This window comes from Pelodiscus sinensis, chromosome 6 (assembly GCF_052426305.1).
Source record: "Pelodiscus sinensis isolate ZL-2025 chromosome 6, ASM5242630v1, whole genome shotgun sequence".
NCBI lineage: Eukaryota > Metazoa > Chordata > Testudines > Trionychidae > Pelodiscus > Pelodiscus sinensis.
In genome coordinates, this window is record NC_143057.1 from 60,114,002 (window position 1) to 60,120,908 (window position 6,907).

Genomic DNA, 6,907 nt, shown 5'->3' on the forward strand with positions numbered 1-6,907 from the left:
GTTGATGGGGAGCAGAGCAAATACTAATGCTGTAGTAAAGTCTTTGCCATTTTTAAAGAAGAGAGAAGCATGACATTTCGGTGTTTTAATATTTTTAATACCCATTTCTGTGTCAATGTTTCATTCTCTAAAATCATTCATTATGTGCGAATGGTGGTCGTGAACTTATGATCATAACCACTTGTCTCTGGCTGAGGAGAAAAGACAGGAGGATTCGATCCTTGACACAATATCTGTCCAATAGCAGTTGGACGTTAGGAGATCCTGTGTCACCCTCACTGACTTGCTGCATGACCTCAGAGAAGCAATTTCTTCTGCTGCCTCAATTTCCTTCCCTGCAAAATAAGAATAGTACTTGCATACTTTCCTGATGATGATTTTATCAGAATTAGTTGTCTATACAGTGCTTTGAACATAGTGCATAGCATTTAGTTTTACTGCATAACACACACAGATATATCAGGCTAAATAAGCCTATCCTATGGATGTTAAATGTACATTAACTTACTTAATTGACAAGTCATTGAGAGCCCTACTGGGCTCTTGCTACAGTTCAGAAGTGGAAGCTCCGCACGGAGCACAGGGCCAGCGGGGGACTGGCCACGCCCTGCCTGCGGCACCTGAGCCTTTGAAATGTCCGAGCCTCTTCGAAAGTAGAATTGCAGCAGAAGTGGCGCAAGCAGAGACTGCTTAAGTTTCCGCTTCCCCATTGTGCGTCTACCTCGCCTGCTCCCTGCGGAGACAGTGCTGGAAGGAACCAGTTTTTAAGCCGACTCCCTGCAGCAGCAGCTCCTGCTCTCCACCCCCCCTCCCACCGCTGCCTCTGATAAAGTCAGCAAGGGGGGGAAGCGACTAGTTACATCACTAGTTGACTCTCCGATAAGTTTACGCTAATTGGATAGATGACTAATTGACTAGTTGCTTACGTTCATGATCTTAAGGAAAGGTAGAAGGGAGACCAGCACAATTGAGGTAATGGATTTCAGGAAGGCAGATTTTGATAAGCTCAGAGAACTTGTAGGTAAGGTCCCATGGGAAGCAAGACTGAAGGGAAAAACAACTGAGGAGAGTTGGAAGTATTTCAAAGGGACGTTGTTAAGGGCCCAAAAGCAAACAATTCCGCTGTGTAGGAAAGATAGAAAATATGGCAAAAGACCAGCTTGGCTTAACAAGGAGATCTTGCACGATCTCAAAATAAAAAAGGAGTCATATAAAAAATGGAAACTAGGACAACTAACAAAGGATGAATACAGGCAAGCAACACGGGAATGCAGGGGCAAGATTAGAAAGGCAAAGGCACAAAATGAGATCAAACTAGCTACAGGCATAAAGGGAAACAAGAAACTTTTTATAAATACATTAAAAGCAAGAGGAAGACCAAGGACAGGGTAGGCCCACTGCTTAGTGAGGAGGGAGAAGCAGTAACAGGAAACTTGGAAATGGCGGAGATGCTCAATGACTTCTTTGTTTCGGTCTTCACGGAGAAGTCTGGAGGTGTGCCTAACGTAGTGAATACAAGCAGAGAGAGGGTAGGTTTAGAAGATAGGATTCACAAAAAACAAGTTAAAAGTCACTTAGGAAAGTTAGATGTCAGCAAGTCACCAGGTCCTGATGAAATGCATCCCAGGATACTCAAGGAGCTGATAGAGGAGGTATCTGAGCCTTTAGCTATGATCTTTGAAAAATCATGGCAGACAGGGGAGATTCCAGAAGACTGGAAAAGGGCAAATATTGTGCCCATCTATAAAAAGGGGAATAAGAACAACCCAGGAAACTATAGACCAGTCAGTTTAACGTCTGTCCCAGGGAAGATAATGGAGCAGGTAATTAAGGAAATCCTATGCAAACACTTGGAAGGTAATAAAGTGATAGGGAATAGCCAGCATGGGTTTGTGAAGAACAAGTCATGCCAAACTAATCTGATAGCTTTCTTTGATAAGATAACGAGCCTTGTGGATAAGGGAGAAGCGGTGGATGTCATATACCTAGACTTTAGTAAGGCATTTGATACGGTTTCGCATGATATTCTTATTGATAAACTAGGCAAATATAACTTAGATAGGGCCACGATAAGGTGGGTGCATAATTGGCTGGATAACCGTAGTCAGAGAGTTGTTGTTAACGGTTCTAAATCCTGCTGGAAAGGGATAACAGGTGGAGTTCCTCAAGGGTCTGTTTTGGGACCCGTACTGTTCAATATCTTCATCAATGATGTAGATATTGGGATAGAGAGTACGCTTATTAAGTTTGCGGATGATACCAAACTGGGTGGGGTTGCGACTTCTTCGGAGGATAGGGACATAATTCAAAATGACCTTAGCAAGTTAGAGAAATGGTCAGAGGTAAACAGGATGAGGTTTAATAAAGAGAAATGCAAAGTGCTCCACTTAGGAAGGAACAATCAGTTCCATACATACAAGATGGGAAGCGACTGTCTAGGAAGGAGCATGGCAGAAAGGGATCTAGGGGTCATAGTGGACCACAAGTTGAATATGAGTCAACAGTGTGATGCTGTTGCCAAAAAAGCAAATATGATTCTAGGTTGTATCAACAGGTGTGTTGTAAGCAAAACTCGTGAAGTCATTCTGCCTCTCTACTCTGCACTAGTTAGGCCACAGCTGGAGTACTGTGTCCAGTTCTGGGCGCCACATTTCAAGAAAGATGTGGAGAAATTGGAAAGGGTACAGAGAAGAGCGACAAGAATGATTAAAGGTCTAGAGAACATGACCTATGAAGCCAGGCTTCATGAACTGGGCTTGTTTAGTTTGGAAAAAAGAAGATTAAGGGGGGACATGATAGCGGTTTTCAAATATCTAAAAGGGTGTCACAAGGAGGAAGGAGAAAATTTGTTCCTCTTGGTTTTTGAGGACAGGACAAGGAGTAATGGGCTTAAAGTGCAGCAGGGGAGGTTTAGATTGGACATTAGGAAAAAATTCCTAACTGTCAGGGTGGTCAAATATTGGAATAAATTGCCAAGGGAGGTGGTGGAATCTCCCTCTCTGGAGATATTTAAGAACAGGTTAGATAGACATCTGTCAGGGATGGTGTAGGTGGAGCTTGGTCCTGCCTTGAGGGCGGGGGGCTGGACTCGATGACCTCTTGAGGTCCCTTCCAGTCCTATGATTCTATGATTCTATGATTCTATCCCATGCCTATCCTGTGGTTAAACAAAAAGGTAAAATTGGGGACTGAGGATGAGGGCCTATGTATTCATTATGTGATATTTATGCTGTCTGGGATTCTGACCACAGGATGAAACTTACACTATATAATTCATATATGTCAGTATTAAAATGAACACCTGCTGTGAGACCCCTGCTGACTAACAAGATACCAAAGCTGTATGGAGGCTGATACTACTCAGCTTTGCTGAACACTCAAATAATTACCATTTGCCTAAGGTTGAAATGTTGCCCGTCAGCCCTCTCTAAGGTCTCCAGAAGCCTGGTTCCAATCCCCTTGAGATTTTCCCAGTTGCTTGAGAACCCCTGAAATTCCTTTATGACCTAGTTCAGTATCCAGCACAGACAATGCGAACTAGAGCAGCTCGCATCCTCAGAGAGACAGCAGTGTGTGTAAAGACTGGGTTTAGAATTCTAAAATACAACCTGGCATCAACATAACTCTGTTTTGTTTTCTTAAAGTGCAGGGTGCAAGGCTTGTCTACTTTCCTTAAAGGCATGGGTTGATCAAAGGAGGAGGATTTTAACATTGGAGGGTTGGTACGGCTCTTGCGCATATATTGAGCTACTTGATGTAGTTATTGTCAGGGGTTTTTTTTTTCCTTGTCAATACATCACAATCGAACATTTCTAAAATTAAAGTTGCCATCTCTAATGTACAACATACAGTTAATATGCGTATCCAACAACCTTAATGTTAAACTGTGAAATCAAATAACATGATGCTTTGCAACTCATGGATGGAGAACACAAGGAAAGAAAGAAAGTATGAAAACAGGGGAAAGAAGATGAAGAAAAAGTTAAGGAAGGGGAAGGTGGTGTAAACTGGTCCCTGAGCCTTTGAGTTTCTTAGTCAAATGTTTCTAAAAACAGCTCAGATTTCTTTAAACTCAGGTAGTTGGTCTCTGGAGAAGGAGACCATTTGGCTGCCAGGTCAAAGAAGTCAGAACATCCACGGTTTTACTTTGGGCCATGATTTATTTTCATCTGTAAAATCAGTTGTTTTGCTGTGCTCATAAACCATGAACATTATGCTGGAGAGAGGCCCAAATTCAAGGGTAAATATCTTAAGTAGTTCTTGGATGATGTTTAATTGTTAAAGCCCAAAATATTTATACATGTTTAACCAGAAAATATTCCTGCAACATGTGGTACTCTGTGTTTTTAAAAGAATGTACCGTATTTTCCGGCGTATAAGGCGACTGGGCGTATAAGACGACCCCCTAATTTTTTAGTTAAAAGATAGGGTTTCGTCTTATACCCCAGCGCCCCTCCGCCTCCTTTGCTCCCGGTGTCCCTGGTCTGCTGGAGACGGTCCCCAGTAGACCAGAGGCACCGGGAGCAAAGCCGCAGCAGCGGCGGGGTCCTGCGTCTCTGAGGCTTTGCCAGAGCAAAGCCTCAGAAGCGCGGCACCCCGCCGCCGCTTCGGCTTTGCTCCCGGTGCCTCTGGTCTACTGGGGACCGTCTCCAGCAGACCAGGGACACCGGGAGCAAAGCCTCTGAGGACGCCCTGGCAGCGGGACAGCCCCGGCACGCCGGGGCTGCCGCGCCGCCGGAGCCCCTCCGCGGCTTTGCAAAGCCTCGGGGGAAGCTGGCGGCAGGGCATCCCAGGCGCGCCTGAGCTGCCCCGCCGCCGGCTTCCCCCGAGGCTTTTCAAAGCCGTGGAGGGGCTCCGGCGGCGGGGCAGCTCAGGCGCGCCTGGGATGCCCCGCCGCCGGCTTCCCCCGAGGCTTTGCAAAGCCGCATACCCGGCGTATAAGACGACCCCCGATTTTGGGGGGATGTTTTTTAACATCAAAAGTCGCCTTATACGCCGGAAAATACAGTAAAGCAAATTAGATGGTACCCCTAGATACAAATGACCCCCTCTCTACCTCTGCAAGCTTCCACTAGACAAGTTATACCCTGCTATTTTATGCCTTACCAAATTTATGGAGACTCCTAAATCTTGCAGCAGCTTCATAACCCAAAGGGAGTATATTATTTATCACAATCTGCCATCCTAACAGGTTTTGCTCAGACCCTTTCTACACTACACAATTTTGTCAACAAAAGTCTGCTTTTTAACAAAACAGTGGAGGTGCATGCATTGAAATTTTCCTCTCACTGATGTAACTCCCCTGCTGCGCCCGCAAAATAAAACTACCACAAGGAGAGGCGTAGCTCTTTTTGTGCTGTAATTTGAGCAACACAATTTCAGAGTAGACGTTGCACTAGCTCATGTTACTAATTGGCCTCCAGGAGGTTTTCCACAATACCCATCACGACCACTCTGGTCAGAGGTTTGAACTCTGCTGCCCTGCAGATACACAGACATGCATCTCTCTCGTTTAAACATCTGGGAATTTTTGAAATTCCTCTTCCTGTTTGGTTGGTGTGGACTGTTCACACATTTGAGCTAACCATGTTGGCTTTGTGCCTATACATGCTCTTGTCTGCAGTACTCTGAAGCTGTTGGGTGTGGGGAGAGGAGGCTGTACAGTCATAACTTTGCTCGAGCCATAGGAACTTGTATATCTACAGGCAAATTGCTTGAGAAGGGACACGTAGCAGTGCTGTGCTAAGATCAAGAAGCTAAGATGGGTGTACCAGGACAGAGGCAAGCGAGACCAACCAGTGTTCAAGCACAATAGCGTCAAAGACATGCCACTTCTACGAGGAGTAGAACACCACCTTTGGCAGCAACTCTGCCGCCACCAGCAGGAGCCTTATATATGCTTCGGGGGGAATGGTGGCAGCAGCTGGCAAAGTCTACCCTGAGGATGGTGGTAGAGGAAGTTGTGTGACATGCAACAAGGTCATTGGGGGCTGGCTTGCCATGACACTGATTTTGGACTCTGCAGGGGTCTAGTCATTCCCTGCACTCCAGCTCTGCCACCACTTGGAGCAGGATAGGCAAGCTCTTGTATGCACACATTTTGCTTTGAGAATGCATAGTGGTAGAAGATTGAGGCTGCCTATTGGTAGAGAAGAGAGGGAGCCCATGCAGCTATGCAGTGGGGGCCCTGCAGAAAAGTTTGTTAATGTACACCAGCATGGCCCAGGAATCTTCCATAGAGATCTGTAGGGAACTTACATACAAGTATCCTGCAATCCTCTGCCACAAGGTCCTGTGCAAAGCTGCCTTGTTTCTCCTCCCTCTGTAGGAAACTCTGCAATACCAGTTGATAATTATTACTGTCGGGACCAAAAGGCAAGCAGCCTATGGGCCCGGTCTGAAGCAGCACACATGCAGGAAATACACTTTTGCATCATTGGTTACCCTCAGGAGAGAGACAGGGTTTGATTATTCCAACCAATGGAAAAGGTTTGGACAATTAGTGTTCCCTCTAATGTTTTACAGCCATGTGTGGAATGAATTTTATTGTGTGCTGATACAGAGGTGATGTGTGACACAAAATTATTCTGCACGTGGATGATCTGTGGTGGGAGGGGGGCCAAGAGGTTTAGAGTCTGCAGTGAGGCTCAAGGGTGGGGTTGGGGATGGTGATTGGGGTGCAGGAGTGGGCTCAGGGCAGGAGGTTGGGATAGAAGTGCAGGAGGGGACTCAGGGTTGGCATGTGGTGTCTAGGAGGAAGCTAGGGTGATAGAGAGGACTTGGAGCTGGGACAGAGATTGGGGTGTGGGAAACTTACCTGGGGCAGCTCCCATTTGGCTGTGATTCCTGGCCAATGGGAGCTGCAGAGACAGAGCTTCTCAGCACTCCCAGTGACGCAGCTCCAGCT

At 46.0% G+C, this 6,907-nt stretch overlaps 1 long non-coding RNA gene across 1 annotated transcript; it reads right to left on the bottom strand.

Annotated features, from left to right (window-relative positions):
* On the bottom strand, nt 1-6,907 carry LOC142829880 (uncharacterized). The gene is made up of 3 exons (XR_012904766.2): nt 6,818-6,907; nt 6,259-6,334; nt 1-335 (listed from the first exon to the last, which is right to left on the bottom strand). It is a non-coding gene; the product is annotated as an uncharacterized LOC142829880 (long non-coding RNA).